This window comes from Bombus fervidus, chromosome 16 (genome assembly GCF_041682495.2).
Source record: "Bombus fervidus isolate BK054 chromosome 16, iyBomFerv1, whole genome shotgun sequence".
In the NCBI taxonomy this organism is placed as follows: Eukaryota; Metazoa; Arthropoda; class Insecta; order Hymenoptera; family Apidae; genus Bombus; species Bombus fervidus.
The window spans coordinates 5,068,501-5,086,835 of NC_091532.1; the positions used below are offsets into that span (position 1 = coordinate 5,068,501).

Genomic DNA, 18,335 nt, shown 5'->3' on the forward strand with positions numbered 1-18,335 from the left:
TCGATCTAGCACAATCAGTTTCCTACCTCGTGAAACAAGGGCGTGATTATTCAACGAAATTATTGTGCGAATAATAACGATGTGAATAATAATAAGAGCATTAATATGCGAACGACTAATTTCATTGATACATGTGTATATTATTAAAATTGTTTGGCCTTAGGGCCTGGTGTGAAAGAAGTTGTAATTAGTAGATTGAAGAATCTACTTAACAGTTGTAAAAGGAACAAAAAAAATTCATACTGCTGATTACTGATTAGTTAATTGATTACTGTAGTTTCCTTCGAGCAAAGTATTTTAATATCGTATAATACTCTATAATATTTTATACTGTAATATTATGTGTTTATGTACTTATTTTTGGAACATGCTTTATTATACAAACGTGTATTTTAACATATCTGATGTTCCTCAGGCTTATTCCATGTTCGTGTTATTAAACGTTAAATATTCAAGAACACAATATGAAGTAAGCTATATTTTCCTACTTACGTAGCATCATAATGTTAATATTTATCTCATTATTATAAATTCTCTATAATATTCCGTTGCAACTTTGCAATGTGTTTGATAAATTGCCAATTCGATCAGGTAACGCTAGTGTAACACCGTTAATTTAAAGCAAATCATGTTACGCTTGTATTAATTGAACGAATATATGCAAATTTTAAACCGATTTTCTCATTTAATTTTTGTCAACAGATAATTTCAGCGTTTCCGTTACATGATACACGCAAGGATTATAATTCGTACATTTCCGTTATAGCAATAAATATTGAAAATAGTTTGTTGAAAGAAAGTATGGAATGCATGATGGTACTTACTGATGAAGACAATGATGTTTAAAGTAACTTTGCGTATGATGTGTTGCATGAGAATATGAGATATGCCCAGGAAAGCACTGCCTAGACGATTTGTCGCGGAACCAGTTTACTTCTCATCGAGTCAATGAAACACCTAAACATATGGAAGATTATAAATAAGAAATAGAGTTCATGATACATGTACGTAGGTATACTGGAAGATGGATGTTTTTGAAATTACATAAAAAAGGTTATATTTTTTTTAATCTATCAATATTCATCCTCGTGTATGAAACTATCGATTTTGATAAAGTTGAAGTCAGAAAAGCAATTTACAAGAAGTGGTAGCAAACAAGTATACGAAGTAACCCGTTGTAGTATACACGTATAAATATTTGAAATTTTATGGCACTCCTGACATATCGACGCCATGACAGGATTAATCGCTGATTCACGACAATTTTTCAAGGTAACTAATTATAATTTAATTCGATCTTCATAAAAATAGTTCTATTACGTTACGTGCTACCTACCATGATATTTAGAATAATTACTGTAGAATTAGAGAATGTTGAACTTGTTTCACACTTACATATATCGAGAACGACGTTTCCATAGTATGACGGATTACGTACTCACGCGTTTGAATATCAATCTTTGCGAACAAGTGGCGCTCATATCGATCGACGCGCCAAGGGAATCATGGGAAAAATATTGCAAACGAATCAATACGTTAGTTTTTTCGGTACCATTTGCTCATATTCGCCCCCCCCCCCCAACGTGATTTCCTTTAGTGTTTCATTTTTCGTACGCTCCGTTCCTTTTTAAAGCATCTTCCTCCGAACGCAATCCGGTGGGTTATCTCTTTTTGTAAGTAGCTCACATTTTCCGAACGTTCCGGCGCGCAGAAGGCGCGTGTTTATTTACATTCATACGTAGGTATTTAGACGAAAACAATATAACGACGCAGTCGTAAAACTAGCAAAAAATCAAAGTTTGTACGTTTCACGTATTCAAGCACGTTTCAAAACATGTAGTAACAGACATTTTTGGAAAGATAAACATTTCAAACCATGATGGTTGTCACTGAAGAATTGTATGAATAACCCTGCGTTTGTTATGATTCTTTTCTTCATATTGTTTTGTTTTTACATTCAAAGAACGAATAGTGTTTGAAAAGTGAACAGAATTCATAATCTCTGTCGTTTGCATTACACATTAGACGCATTTGGTTGTTTGTTTTTAACCTAACATTTCCATAAATGCTCGCGTTCTATGCCGATTGCATTGTATTCGAATAAATACATTAATTTATATGTGTGAGAAGCTAGAAAACTTATCTATTTTTTAAAACTTGACTCACTTAAGTGGCATATATGAAAGTAGGATGAATTCAGCCCTCTCCATTCCTGATGTCGTCGTTGTTTGGCATTTCGAGCGGTATACACGTGTTATCACTTACTCGTTAAATCGTTTGTCTCTCGTTCAAGCCGTAGCAAGACACGATACAAATTACGACTGATAAACACAAATCTATCGAGATGGAAACTGCGCAATAAGAACGATGTGGTATGTCGTATGACTGATCGCGTACTCGTGCGTTCCAATATCGATTTTTGCGAACAAGTGGCGCTAATATCGACCGACCTGCCAAGGGAATCATGGGAAAGATATTGCTAAACGAACTAGTCGTGTAAGGTGTAGTAAGTGCGTCGTGCATAGTTTACGAGTACGAATAATTTACGCATGTTCGGATGATCGTTTGATGAAATTATCGTTAACAAATATCGTGTACTTCTCGTCCAATTCATAAGGTAACCAGATTTTTATCAATCATTCTATGTTATCCCGTGGTTTGTGGTTATATGTTTTGACGAATTACAATTTTGACAAATGAAACATTTGATTGGTTTGGTGTATTCGCCAGAATGACAGTTAGTAATTTTATTACAAAGATAAATGTGGATGCGTGCGTACATTTCAAATATAATTTTTCATCGTTAATAGCTATGATAAATACGGTTGCTCGTAGAAGGTGCTATCGTAAATATATTACGAAATCATTTATCTTGTAGCTTCTACATATATTATATTTTCGAATTGATTATAAATTTTATCAATATGATCACGACAGACATATTTCATTACTGTACCAATAAAATTTGAAAATGTTTCAGTAATACGTTTTCTATGATAATCGCTCAAATGCCTTTACGAGTCACTGTATTTTGAAATATTGAGTTTGTTATCTTTGATCCCAACGTACCGTATATGCGCGTGAATATTTCAACGTGAAAAATTGTTCGATAATGAAATTAGGTGTTTAAACTCTTACGTCGAACAAACGCCGTTGTATATAAGGAAGTTTACAGGCGCGCAGACGGGAAGAAATGACGTTCAGAACTTCTGAAGTTTCGATCAAAGATACATAAAAGAAAATTTATAAAGTCGACGTTATCGGCAGCCATTTTGTGGGTAGAAAAGAAATAATTTATGTGGCTATTAAACGAGCCCGTGACCAATTTTCTCCGAGAAATATTATCATATCGAGATTACTATTTGATGGGCTTATTTTTCTTCATGATTCATACGTATACTCGGTTTTATGTAATAGTTCGTTAACAACTAGAAACTTTATTAATGCTACAGGAACGTTCAAAAACGTTCTAATTGAGTAAAATCAAACAATGCTCGTATCCAGTTGTCAAATTATACGCGTCCAATTGCGTTTTACAAACCTTCCAATTTTTATTATCAAATTTTAAGAAAGATCGATCGCTTTCGAAATTTCGCTTTAAAAAATGGCTAATATTCTTTCTTAGTTCGTTAAGTGGCGACAAAATTTCACAGAAAATGTGTCTGGTCAATGTAATAGAGTTATTGTCGTGGATAGCCTTGCACCTAAAGATACTTATTTCTACTGGGTCATTATTTCGTCGTCCTAGAAGCAGATGGCCTCTTTTAAATCTATTGGTCTTTTAGCACTGTTACGCTGTCTGCTGCTTGGAAATCCAACAACCGCCCCCGGGAATTTTGATTTCTCCCTGATCCATAACAATAGACTTGGTCCTACTTTTCTGGCAATTGTAATTCTACAAAAGCATTGTATAATATGTAATTCTTTTTAACTGTTTACTGGATCGCAGAAGAATTGCATTCTTGTTTATATTTAACTATCATTTGGTTTATATTTAATAAACTACTTTTGTATTTATTACAGGATATTGCAGAATGGATGCAGTCACAACGAGGTTATATTCTACAAAATGTGAGTGAACCAAACATACTTTTCATATATATGAACCTTTTAGAAACTAAACTGGTCAACTCCATTTTTTATTCATTTTATTACATAAGTTTACGATTAATATTTATTTCTCAAAGATTATTATAAATTCATTGTCATAAATTGTAAACAATGGTAAATCCTAAGGTAAATGTACAAATGGACAATGCCTGTAGCATCACCACTCTTCTGTACTTTTCGAGTTATACCTTTCGACTTATGGAGTTGATCAGTGTGGCTATTGAACGGTTCATATGTAGATTTATTTTCTCTCGCTCCAATAAATACTTTCAAACAAACGTATGACGTATATGTATAAAAAATGTAGCGGAATAATACAGTGGATAATGGTAAATCTACATAACGCGACAATATATAAGGCAAGCGAAGTAGAACATGAGAATATTTTCTTAATTAGCAAAATTTCTGCATAATATCTCCAAACTTCTACTACGTTAATTTAACCGCTATATTCGAGTAAAACGTTATTATATCTCTCCTATATATCTAGAACCACCGAAATATTAAACGATTACAAGCGTAACGGGTTATCTCTAAAAAAAAAAAAAAAAAAAAAAAAATGATAACGTTCACGAGTATGCACGGTGTAACGACGATATCGGAGTACGTGTTTTACGGAATACAGCCACTTAGTCTCAATTTCAAGCCCAGCCTCACCCTGTATACAGCTGTACACGTCCCACGGCATTATCGTTTCGTCGTGGCCCGCCCGTTATACGATAGCTTTATTTCACGTGTACGTAGAGCCGAGATTCGATAAAAATGTAAATGCGCCCGGGCATATTTATGTCGCGAGTCGATCGCGCGAAAAATTTCAATGCGGCCGCTTGCTTTATCGGTCCTTTACCCCCATGGATACAGGTACACGTTTGTTCACGTGAGACGAAACATCAATTAGCCTCTTAGAGAGGCTATCGGGAATTATGTTGCTCCTTTGTACCTTGGAAAATTGTATATTCGCGATATATCATTCGGCTATATAATAGTAAAAGGCTAATGTTCCGTTCGTGATTAAAAAGGGAACAAAACATAGAGTAGACTCGCGATTATCTGATGCCGCTTTAATCGAACACAATTTTGTTGGGATACAAACGGTGGATCTCGAACTCTAAGCGAGATTTTGCTTTAACAAACTTAAATTAAAGAAGCGGAAGAAGATCATCGTTTTCTAAAAGTAAGTTTAGTGAAAATACCTTTCAATATATGTATATAAATATTAAACGTTATAAATATATATATGTGCAGATTTTTCTATTAACAGCCTATGAATATGATAATTAAAGGCGAATAAACGAAAGTATACGGTAGAAATAAAGAGAAGCAAGGAAATTTTTCGATGGCGTAAATTTAAACGAGAGTTTTCTCGTATTATCGACGAAACGACGATAGGGGTGGTTTCGAGTGGCAGAAAAAGATTCGATTAAATGTAAAATAGTTCAGTTTCTGAACACAGCCTTCGGCAATTTCTTTGCTTCCCGCGTTGGAATTATAGGCTATAAATATTAAAGCGGGATTGCACTGCGCCCTGTGCTTCGAACATTCGTCGTATCAACGTTTCAGTTTCAGCCTTTTGGTGGCCCCTTTACAGTTATCGAATAGAAACGTGTTAATTTAAGGGAACAGGTGAATCTACGTTTTACGACTGTTTCGGTGGCAATCGCTTTTTATTTTTTATATATAGCTCTCTACGTTTATTCCTTTCCACTCGCCCACGTTGCTGCAAGTTCGATGGAGTAAAATAACCCCAGGATACGAATGCAGTCTTTTATGATTGGCGAAATGAATAGGACCGTACATATCGGCCAGCAGGGATACGGTAAAACCATATGAAGTATCGACGCGTATCTTGGTAAAAAGTGAGCGAACTATCGGCTCCTGTTTCCCTGTTCCGGGGTGCATTTCAAGCATTGAGGAATTACTATTCATCGATCGCCACCATAGCGTTCGTAGCGAAGATGTGCTGGTAAAATATAACGGAAAGGTATTCCTGCTTCGGCTATATTTTTCGTCTTCCGAGAGCTTGTTTGGAAAATCTTTCATGGCCAAACAATATACATCAGAACATAGTAAAACGAGAATCATCTTCTTATTTGCGTACAATTGGCATCGTTTGATAAATGACAGTGTAAATGATATATGAAGGCTATAGAGAAAGAATATGATAAATCACGTTTCCTATCTTGTACAGACAAGCTATTGTAATATTCACCGCGTTGTCGATTAATTTCATATTATTAAAATTATTTTAATATTTAATATCGCAGCTCAACATGCGTTTTCCATTCCCTCCAGAATTTTTCAAATATTGCTCGCCTATTAATTATACCTTTGATTATCGTAACGTATTATTAGCTTACCAACTATTTTTTGAGTCTAACATGTTATTGAATCAAAATCAAGAGAACGAACGAAAACATACTTATCGTGTTTTTCTCTTACGATCTTCGTATCGTTTTAGTGATGAGACGGGAGTAAAGTTCGTGATAAGGATTTTTGGTAATTGATGTAATATAATTTGGGAATCGGGTTGATTCGATTGGCCTGGTTCTGTCGAGTTTAGCGTAAGTACGGTATCTAGAAAGGGACATAAACCAGCACGGAGTTGTCTCGCCGTATGGTATCGATCCCATCCAATTCTGGAAGGTCAGAAGTGGGATACATCGTTATTAATTGCACATCAGATCGTGCAACTCGGTACTAATCTAGATAATTGCGTTGTATCCCATGGATCGAACGTTTGACTGCTCCAATAAATCGTAGCTAGTTTAATTGGTAAATCAAAACATCGAAGCGCCGAATGGAATTGTCATGAATCAGGCCGATTAAGGCAGGTTGATGGATTTTAATATGAATTTAATTATCGTTCTTTTCTCGGCATTTGTTAATTTCATTTAGATCCCTCCTCTGCCCTCCGTTGAAAAAATATACTTTATATTCCTAGAACCGTTAATTTCCAGTAATAACAACGAGTTCTCGTACGTAATTAGCTTATACATTAGCAGAGTCGCGACAGAACGAATCTATCCATTTTCATAGCAGTTCACGAAACACGATTTACATTTTATAGTAAGCTTTTACATTTTGTAAAAGTATAATGGAATTTCGTCATCCCGCGTGGTGACGTTAAAAAATAGAATACGAATCAATAGCGTATAACCACTCTGGAAATTTTCGCATAAAGAAAATAATCGCTCGGGTTTTTTTATCCAATGCTATCTCAAACTTAAAACGAATCGTGGAATGATGAACAAATGAAAAAAACAGATGGAATTAGCGGCAGTGAAGTGTCTTTTTCATATAAAGCCTTGCGAGCTGTTAAAAAATGAAAAACGTTCTGCTATTAAGTGAGAGCGCAGCACTCCGGAAAATAAACGAATTTCGCTGTGAAATTAACAGAGAGACAGAAATAGCGCGGCGAACGAACAGATCTTTTGCACTGTAACGCGGGTCTCGGAGCTTTTCGTAGGAAAATATCGCGTTTCGTGGAAACACTTTAAGCGACTCGCATCGAGTAGGGCAAAAAGCAGACAAATGCAAACGTTGCGTGAAGGATCAAATGTGAAGCACGCGACACACATCACGCCACCGCGGCCGCAATAACTAAAATCTTATCTCGGTTTCATTTTCTCAAATTAACGTCGCCCCGTCCGAACGATAGTTTTATGCGTTTTTCGTACGATTACCAACGTATACCGCCAATTAAGCGTAATTTTGCCGCTGTCATTTAATCATTTCAGGATGCAAAATTATATAGTCGAGGCTTCTCTTGCTGTAAACATTTCCTCTTCTCTTCCATCACCTTATCGGAAGTAGGGATCGCAAAGAACGGTCTTTCTTTTCTCGAAATTCCAGGTTACTTTCTCCACCGTAACAAATTTTCTTTTATTTAAAAAATCTCGGGACAATCTATTTTAATTCAAGAGACCCTAGAACTCTCTGCAATTCTTTCTAATCTACGAGCTTTGGATTCTCCTTTTGAATAACGTTCCGTCTGTGTTTCACTTTGATATATTTCTCGCTCAGATTAAAGAAACGTCGATCAAACTTTCGTTAAAAGTCTTAGAGTAACGTAAAGAGTACCGAGAAATGCATTTGTCATCGTCGTTAATAGAAGGTAATAATACTCGTGTAAAAACTTCCGTCTCGTAGAAGCTACTCCGTCAACCTCGGTAATTGTTACGCGCACGTGTATAACGTTGTACAACTGGTTCGATAGATAATTTCATGCAAATGTACGGTAGACGGAAGGGTAAATTACTTTCTCATTTGGAAGAGGTCAACTGTTGGCGCAGTTAGCGCAGTCAAAATATGAACTCGCAGAGTTTTTTCTAGCGCTTCGCAAAATCAAGTGTCGAGTCGATGGGTATTTTCTCTATTTCTCTTTACTTTCCTCTCTTCGCTATTGTTGACCGAACGTCTGTCGTGCAGCGCCGTGTTAACGTCGTTGGTACACAACGCGAAAGTTAACTTTACTCATTCATCAGTTGACCAAACATCTGGTGACCAAATTGAAACGTTTTCATTGCACTTCAACTCTTCCTCTCCTCTTTCTCGTAGCACAGTACCGTTCCTCTCTGACACGAGCACCGTTGCTTCTCGATAGTCGGTGGAACTATCGAAACGAGGAATGCAAATTCTGCTTGTCCTTGGGTGTCGAACGCGCAATTAAGTCTCATCAGAAGGAAAGCTCGAATAACGTTAGATTTCATGAGTGGTGCTACGGTATTCTCATTGTTGAGACACGGAAGATGGAAAACGCAATTAGAGAGAAGAACGAGGGAAGTAGAACGGTCGCTTACGTTTCGTCCTTTGTTTACATTTCTCGTAACTCGGAATAACGAAAGCGACGACCGTTTTTGCCAGAAGGTTCGTTAAAACGTGGTTGAATTCGATTAACGATCTTCGCGAACTATTTTTCGTGATCTATCGCAGTCGCAGGGTCACACGACGGTCACGAATACAATCTGTTCATTTGGATCTTGCGAAACCAGTTCTGTTGGGTAACTCGCGCCTGAGAAAATGATTTATGTTCGTTTCTTTCTCCGAACGTTTTATCGAACGCTCGAACATAACGTCACGGCACCGAATAAAGCAGACTTCGTTAATTGCGAGGTTTTTCTCCTTCGTTATCGACTAGCCAGGAAACTTTTAATTAATCAAATTACAAGATAACTTGGCACATCGAGCACGCTTGATTAATAATAACCTGTTCCAGCCTCTTTTATCACTAAACGGAGCAACGTTATTACACCAGATAAGGACAAGCTTAGATTTCGTGTACGCGGTTCGACTCTGTTTAGGTCAGATCTAGATTACGTCCGATCCAGGTTAAATTTCAGCTCGATGAAACCTTTCGTTTCTTTTCGTCCTTGGCTCGTACGAAGAAGTTGATCGCATTCGTACACTTAGAAATCCGCCACATCGTTCTTCGTGTGGAAATTTCTTATACATACATACGACAATTTCACCATAACATCCCTATGGACCTGAAATTGTGCGTGTCATATACGAGAGAGATAAATCTTTAGAAAAGTTCAAGTACGCTTGAGCTATTCAAACAGGAGAGTACTAACGATACGCGAGTTCAAAGTGACGTGAAATAACATAAAATTAGAAATCGGCTAACGATAAACGTGAAACTTTCCCGCAACTATCGAACAAATTGTAGTATCGTTCGCCCTAAATACGATGGTAAATAAAGTATTCGTCTAAAAAGTAGAGTTGGCGTTTCCGACCATCGCCTACCAAAATCTTCGGATGACGCAATTCGCTATTATAACTTAAACAGGTTCTTCGTATTGTAATTAACGTAGCTGTTTAAAGTACATACACCGAAACGATTTCGTTTCTTATCGATGGCAATCACAGTAGCGAGAAACGCGCTCCACATTAACGTTATCGTTGGAATTCTCCCGGTGGTCGATTTAATTTCTGGTGGCTGGATCGGTTCGTCGTAAACGTAATTGTTCTGTCTCGGCTGTGCGATCCTCGAGGTTAATTCTTTCGTTACAACTGTCAGCCATGAAACCGTCGAGGGAGAGGATAATTACGATTGTCGAAATGGGTCTATAATGTAACGGGGCCGATTCTACGTTAACTAAATGTTATTTCTACACGTTGCGTGCGTCACGTGTCACGATCGGAAGACCTCTCGTGACGAAGTCGATCTCGTTCAACGTATATGCTCACCTGAATCATATTACGAGGATGGAAATGATTCGCCAACTTCCCACAGCCCGCACCCTTCTTCCCAACCATCCCGTTAAAAAAATTTTCATCGCTAATTGCACAGTCCGAATATCGAACCACATTTGGATTTAAGCGCAAACGTTACTGGTATTTTCGTTGCTTAAATTCGTTGTTACCGCTTTGCGTTAATTCGTTCGAAGGGAATACCCTGCTCGGATCGAAAATGGAATTTTTTCTTCTCGGGGGTGGAAGCAGCGCGGTAATTTCGCGTGTGTTTCCTTTTTCCGATTTTCATTTGAAGAAGGTAACGACCGACGTAAGTGGCGTTTAGAGGAACACGAAAGGGGATCGTAAGTTCGTTTTATTCCGCTTGCACGCGGAAGCGTGGCCTACTATTTTTCTTATTGAATTCTCTCGCCGGTGAACTGGGTTCACGATTTCAGATTAGTGAGAACTGCTTCGGTGCATTTATTTTGGCAACCTAGTTAGGTCCGCTGCTGTTAAGATAAGTCTTTTCGAGCATTAAGATTACAGATTACGTGTCACACGTTACACTTAAATACATATATTTACAATCCTGTTAGTACGATTTCAGATACAGTAGCGGAGCTCGATTATACGTAGATCGTTGTTCCAAATTTATCAACGGCATCGAAATAGAAAATTTCTAAGAACGTTCGCAAACACAGGCAAACGAATCGCAATCTACTGCTAAATTCTATGAGGAAAATCTTACGACGGTAACAATATAACGTATAAAATAAATTAATGGCCCATATACCTTGTCGAGAATTGATTTGAAATTTTACGATTCTCTCTTCAAACCACTCCGATCGATACGAGATACGTTTGCTATGCTTGCCCACCTTTGTTCGTGCTTTTAAGGACAGAAATTTTATGGTGAAATTTCACCGTAGGAAATTGATATAGCAGGTGAAAAAGTTTCCAAATATTTTTCCTCCTTACCCAGTTATAAGAGCTCTTGATCCACGAATGTAAACTGCAACATATGCTATCGATATCTTCCCCCCCCCCCCCAAAAAAAGAAAATAGGCGAGAAATAACACGAAATCTCGTCATTCCTTCGCACTCGGTGGATGCTAAGAAAGAGGAAAACACAGGTTCGTAATTCTTGCAGGTTCAGCGAATCTCCGCTGTTGCAGAGAGTCGAAGCGTCCGGAGTGCGTCGTTCGATTTTCATCGAAGTATTGTGTTTCAAGGAGGCCGTGCGTTACCTGTAACGCTTCTGCATTGGTAATGCGCCGTAACGTACATACTCGTAGATCGTGGCATATGCATGAGCCAATAGCGTGTAACAATGGCGTGGATATCGACGATACACTACGGAACTGATATCAACGCACAGTAAACTAATAGTTTCAGACTTTTTGTTTCTCTAATTGCAATGAAACTACGTCTATACGAACTTGTCGAGGGAGAAACGATTCGTATAATTTGACGAAAGCTCGATGGCAATTATTCGAACAAAAAATGTAGCATCGTTTCTTGCCAGCGGCCTTGTTATCGCTCGACCGTCATTAACTTCAATTACGCTTTCGCATTTACGGTAGTCGGTGGCATTCTTTTCATAACCTGCTTAGGTTCGATGGGTTCTTATTTCTTAAATTGTTCATATGCTGGAATGATCAGATACGCGTGTCTAATGATACGTTCGTAGCGGGACTTTGCGTGACGGAAAGGTACTTACACCGTGTTTATTGGATCCTTTTTAATTCATGCCACAATTTATCCCCCTTGTCATTAACACGGTCAGAGTTATTTTTCTTTGTGTTTGTTTAAACATCCGAGGGACAGTGCTCTATTATTCTCTTATTAACGATTTATATTACGAGCAGGGGTTATTTGGTCGACTTTAACGACGTTGATGAGAAATATCGATCGATGAATTTCGGTTTGTCGAATAAATTCTTGTAAGGGGGATTCGCTATATTTGGGTCATCGATTTTCCTTTAATTTCGTGAATATTATATGTAACGATATTCCAGATGATTAGAACGATGATTAAAACCAGGTATTATACGAAAGTTTGTTCGATACCGTTAGAAAATGTCGAACAACAGCTACCTACGTGTTCTTTCGCTAAACGTTTAAAGTCAAATATACTATGTTATTACGGTTGCACTTTGCACGCTGATACATATTCATTTGGAGCTTGTAATATTAACGCGTTATTTACCTCATAGTCTAGTTACGAAGCGTCTACCTACAGGCAAAATAGTATCTTCGTTTCAAACGGTGAATTTAGTCGATGACTTCGAGGCGTTAATATATGCACACACGTACACGCGTGACATACGTTCAGATGTGTTTCAACCAAGATTTGTTCACTGCGATCCTGTAACGTCTCTTACACGTAATTTTACTAAAAAAATGTCGCCAGGAAGATTGAAACGAGACGAAGCTAATAGTAAAGAACAAAGAGAAATTATTCAATACAGAAGAATAAGAATTTAAGATTCGGCGGATATCTCTCAGGTTATAATTTCCAGCAAAGGTTTCTACAAGTGCTGAAGTACTTTTTCGAGTTACTGTACGCGTCGGATACATTTTGCAATCAAGAATTCCTATGGTATATGTTTTTCTGAAAGCGCAATTGGTAGGAAATGGAGTTTCTTTTTCGCGGAGGTAATAATTTCTCCGCAAGAAGAGAATTTTCACAGCGAAAGTTACGCGTATAGTTTGGTCGAATAGCGCGCTGAAACTCTGTGCATACCTCGAAAGGTGAAAGCAATATAACCTTTCATCTTGCGCGCTAAATTACGCAAACTCTTTCTCGGCTGGCAGACATTATGCGCGAAGTAGCGTCTGCTGATGCAAATTTTCTAGACTGATGCCTCCGCAAGATCTCTCAATTTAAGAACGGATATAAATAACCGACCTGGGACGTAGTGGAACTCTTGGTTTTTAAGAGATATTCAGAAACCGAACATCAAACAAAATAAGCGACTTGAAAATTGCATATCCAAAGTTTTCGGTGATTTAACGATCTTTTATCTCTTTTCTACTTTTATTTTCCTTTTTGCTCCCGTTCGTTCATCGAATTCAACTTTCACGCGAACGATCGTTAAACGTTACGGCCTGGAATTCAACGGTCAGTCGTATACCTATCGCATAGAAAATACGATTTTCAAATTATAAAACTCATAATCGAAGGAAGTTACCTTCGTTTGAAAATTTCCCACCAACGTAATTTCCACACTCGGGCAAAACTTCCATTCCAACTAGATCGCATCACGTATTACGGTTTCGTTGTAAAAGTTGGTCACGTAGTTTTACTCGTAGAAATGTTACTTAAACGATAGAACCACGAGTTTTCAAGCGTTGGTCCGTGAATTTTCCATAATTATAGCCTCTAGCTATGCGTGAACGACGCTTTCATTTAAATTTCATATCGCCTATTATCGTTACGAATTTAACGCTTGATCGGCTAGTTTTCACGTCCAATATGACACTCGCGTACTAGAACACAGGAAAATTGTCTTCCGAGTTTTCATTTCCGAGTTTTCAACGTGTAGTTACGTGCAAAGAGGATCGTGTAACTCGATGGGATTCTTGATTGTATTCACGTATAGAACGGTAGAAGCTTTTTCGCGGTAGATATGGCAGAGTAATTCGAGGATTAATAAATGTTCGTTTGAATTCAGTTGGTGGATTAGTGGTGGCGGAAATGGTCGCCTTGAAAATTTTATTCCGAATAGGATGTTTCAGTTTACGACTGTAATCTGTGGAAACTATACGGCTAAAACTCGAACGAAGTTAGGTTAGTGCCAGGGCCTCCCTCAAGAACCGGGTAAAGCTTGAATTTTGAATTATGCACTTCGCCAAGAAGCGACTTACGCTATCATAGTAAAACTCTGATAAAATGCGTTACAAAAGCTGTCCAACCACGATCTATGTAACTTGCGAAACTTTTAACTATCGAGCATAACAAAATTTTTATATCTCGCGACCTCGTAAATTCTGAAGCATGTAATTGAAGAAAATTATAGTTGCGAACGGCAACAACCTAGATAGATGGCAATTACCTTGTCTAAACCATTTAACATCGTCAACCAAGATCGCGTACCGCATTGTGCGTATTAATTAGGCCGTCACGCAAGATTACATCAATAATTAAAACGTGGATAATTAATTCCTTGCGAGGGTGGCCGAAAGGAAACAACGGGACGATGGCGGAGATAAGATAAAGAAATAATTTGATTTTAAAGAAGAGCCGGCGAGTTGAACCCGTGGAATTAACGAGGCTTGCTGTTTTTTTTTCTTTTTTTTTTTTCGATGCCGTTGATAACGTTCTGATAACGAACCGTAAAAATTAGATTGTTTTTTTCGTAAACCGGAGATAGATAGTCGTATCGACGTTTTCTTCGTTGTTATCGTTTTGTTACAATTATATTATTGTAGCACATTCCGCAATTAAGAATCGTAATGTTCATCGATGTAGATATTATCGGCTTTTATTTGAAAATTATTTTAATTAGCGAACTAAATAGCAATGCTTCATTAAAACACTAATTAACGTAACATGCTACTGAAATTTCACTATCTCCCTAAGCACGCGCGCTTCGATCAACCTACTATACCAGTTGTCGCGAGCACGAGCATAGCACCGAAGGTTGTCGCAGATTTGAAGTACGAATCGTTAAACTCTTATCCAACTCCAACTATTTTTCTTCGCGAATCGTTAAATCAACATCCAGAATCTTCGTACACTTAAACGACCCTCGAACTTCATCTCGAGTAAACTTCTCACGCTATTAGGAATTTGTAGTTTATGCTTACTATAAGCAAACTCGTGTAGTTAAATCATCCGTTTCTTGAAAATTCAACCTTCGTCGTATTACGTGGCACGTAATAAAATTGAGCAATTTATTAAGAGCAAAGTTGGTCAAATTGGCTTCTAAGAAGCTGAAATATCAAACAGTCTTTTAATATGCATCGTTAAAATTGAAAATAAAGAAGAAAGGCAGCCACGCAAGGTCGTAAATGTCACGCGCTTTTGGTCGATCGAAATCGTAAATTCTATTTTAGTCTTTGGCTGGAATCGATGAAACGTTAACCGATCGATGGCAATCGAAGGGAATCGGAACCTGTCCATCGAATCACGACGTATATCTGATAGAAAGTGGCCAGAAATCCCCTCTCCTTGACAACTTGACCAAAAATTCGACGAGTTCGCTGCGTTAGTTTGCAGGTGCGATCGGTTCCTTTCGACGCGTCAGCGCAATTAACGTGGCCCCAAAGTTAAACGTAATTACACGGCGTAACGAGTAATTGAATATTGATTTTTCAGTCGTATCGGTACAGAAATTCGATTGGCGGCGCGAATGCCAACCAAGTGCAGACGCGCGTTCATTCCGCCGAGAATCGACGTTCCGTGGCTAATTTTTATGATTTGACACTGGGAAACGGCTGTTTATCGATATATCGGATAACAACAGACCCTGGTTTCCAGTTTGTTTCATGGGCAACCCTTCTGACCTATTCCTAAGAATATTGGAACTTCCCCTTGAATTACTAGCAGGGTTGAGATTGCTGTTATGCTGTTTCAATTTGGTGTGTAAAATTTGTTATTTCGCGCCAGCGTTTGAAGAATGTATATATTTTTTCACAGATTTTTAAAACGTGTTTTTGTAAGAGAACGTGCTTTGGGATATTTTTTTTTAAAGCGGAATGTTTTTCAGAGTGTATTTTTTTCCTTTGAGTAAAGCGACTTTTAAAGGGCTTGCCATAAAGCAGTGTACGTCTAAAGGGAAACGCGAGCAGAATATACAACAATCGACTGTTTTATTTCCTCCGTAAATTTATTAAAATTCGCTGGAGTACGAGGAGATAACTAAATTCGCGCGAAATTAAATTCCTCGTAATAAGAATACCCTTTAATTTAAGACTATAAGGTTACGTGGCTTTAAATCATTCAACAATGAAATTGCAGTGCGAAAGAATGGTAGGATATTCTAAATTCTTGAATTCTAAAACTCCAAGCCTATAAATTCTAAGAATAAAAGTTGTTAGGTATATTCATCCGCAGGATCCTGCAAGGTACATAATTCAGAGACTGTTTGATATTTTTCACACATGCCTTTGGAACTCGCTGTTCTTTTAAAAATACATGCTAAGACGTTCTCAGAGTGCAACAGAAACGGATGTTGACCGCGTGAACCCGGACGTGAAGTAACTTCCGCCACGAGCGTATAAAAGATACATCGCGGTATTCATCTTGGCAGAGGAGGATCGATATTCACCGAAACAACGTCGTGGAAGCGTTCAACGTAAAAACGTTCGTTCGATTTCTCTGCTTTCCTCTGATTCGCGTTTTCTGTCTCGATAATTCCGATCGGAATTGCACGTTTTCTAAGAAAAATCGCACGATTCTATCGCTGAAATGGGCACTTGTGCAATATTTTATGGACGTAGACGCGAACCACGTGATTGTCGTGCGAAGATACGCAGACGAACAGGTGTAGCCAAGTAGATTGTGACGTTCATTTATCCTATTTGCGATCGACTCTGTCCAACGTGTGACAACCTGTTATAGATATTTGTTACCTGCTACTTTGTATTTATTCTATGATTTATGATTCAAGTTGAGTTTATGATACTTAGTCTTGTTACAAATGACATTGTCGTTCAGCTTAGGTCGAGGCTTTACGTCTCTACGTGCTATGTTACTCTGTCATTCTATGTTTTAGACATTTACAAACATGGTCCCATTACTTGTCTACGTTTGTCTCTTACCGCAAGAATATCCGAGCGCCTTGAATTTTTGTTTGCCACGGTTCAACGTGTTTTTACAAAATATTCATCGCGTTACTTGTATCATGGAAGAACCTTGTTTAATTAATTCTCGAAGTCGTAGAGCCTTGTTTTCGCAGAATCGGTTAGCTTTTTGCCTATAAGCCATTACATAGATCGGTTTTCATAGCGACATTTCCATCATGTTATAATTACTAGAACGAAGTGTTATCTAAAAGATCGGGAAATTTGACAAATATTGTATTTTAAACGTATACATTATTTATTTGCTACCTGATTAACATTTTGGTACTATGCCACCAAAGGATGTACAGAAGCGAGAGAGAGAGAAAGAGAGAGACGTTTCTTTACCCGAGAAGAATGGTTCTAAACGAGTACGTGCGCGCAGCATAAATTACAATATCCATCTTCACGCAAAAACGATCCATAAAAGGAAATGTTAACGTTGGAGAAGTTGAACGTTGAATCGCGCTTCTTCTTTTTTCCGGCGACTCCTCTGGCTTTGCAGCCGTCTCCGCGACTCCCATTTACATTTGGGATTTGTCAGCGAACGAGAAAGAAAACTTAAACCGATAGAACGAAAAGTTTCTCGAAACGAAGCAAGCATTCGTCCCTATTGGGAGCTGACCGATCTTTGCTCTAGTTGTAACGAGATCGCGTGCCACTACTAGAGATGAAGAAACTTCGTGTTGACGAGATGTTCAATTCACATGTTCAATTTCAACGTTGACGAGCGGTAAATATTACTTTAGCGAAAATCATGCCATGGAATGTTCAATTAATGCTCATACAGTCGTTGTACTGATAATTCACTGCGAATCTGATCTTCGTTATCTACAATAACGTACGTTAACAAATAATTTTCATACAGCACCTGTTTCTATATCGTAAAATTGTACATGTACGTCCAGTACATTATATTTTATAATAATAATTGCTAATTCTTGCGAGATTTCAAACACGAAATTTCAAATAATTATGAATCATTATGAAATATTAAATATAATTGTAAATAATTGTGCATTGTTATGAAATGTTTTTGAATGTCAAGTAGGCATTACACTGCCTTCCTCGATTAGGATCTTCTATTTAACATATTTCATTTTTCAGAAAGCAAAACGCGTGCACAGGTTCGTGAAAATTCCAACACTTTTACCCCACTGTTTTGGATATTTCACGTGCGTTGTACGAAACATTTTGCGATTTCGCTAACATTGTTGTTGATTATCCTGACAAGTTTGAAACAAATCAAAAAATACGTA

General features: G+C 37.7%; 1 protein-coding gene and 1 long non-coding RNA gene across 6 annotated transcripts in view; one reads left to right on the forward strand and one right to left on the reverse strand.

Moving 5' to 3' along the window:
- The window catches only part of LOC139995477 (uncharacterized), a 165,878-nt gene that overhangs the window by 137,282 nt on the left and 10,261 nt on the right, over nucleotides 1-18,335 (reverse strand). Inside the window, exons 1-2 of one of the 5 annotated variants that reach the window (XM_072019016.1) lie at nucleotides 2,167-2,298; nucleotides 825-957 (exon numbers count right to left, since the gene is read on the reverse strand). The exons of 2 other annotated variants lie outside the window; for them this stretch is intronic. The gene's annotated coding sequence lies outside the window, so the exon portion shown is untranslated. Of the gene's footprint in view, nucleotides 1-824; nucleotides 958-2,166; nucleotides 2,299-18,335 lie in introns of those variants that run through there. 2 more of the 5 variants (XM_072019017.1, XM_072019018.1) reach the window with 2 other exon arrangements.
- LOC139995485 (uncharacterized) overlaps nucleotides 2,426-18,335 on the forward strand; it is a 99,119-nt gene continuing 83,209 nt past the window's right edge. The window contains exons 1-2 of the long non-coding RNA XR_011801977.1: nucleotides 2,426-2,617; nucleotides 4,024-4,071. This is a non-coding gene — a long non-coding RNA (uncharacterized lncRNA). The remainder of the gene's footprint in view (nucleotides 2,618-4,023; nucleotides 4,072-18,335) is intronic.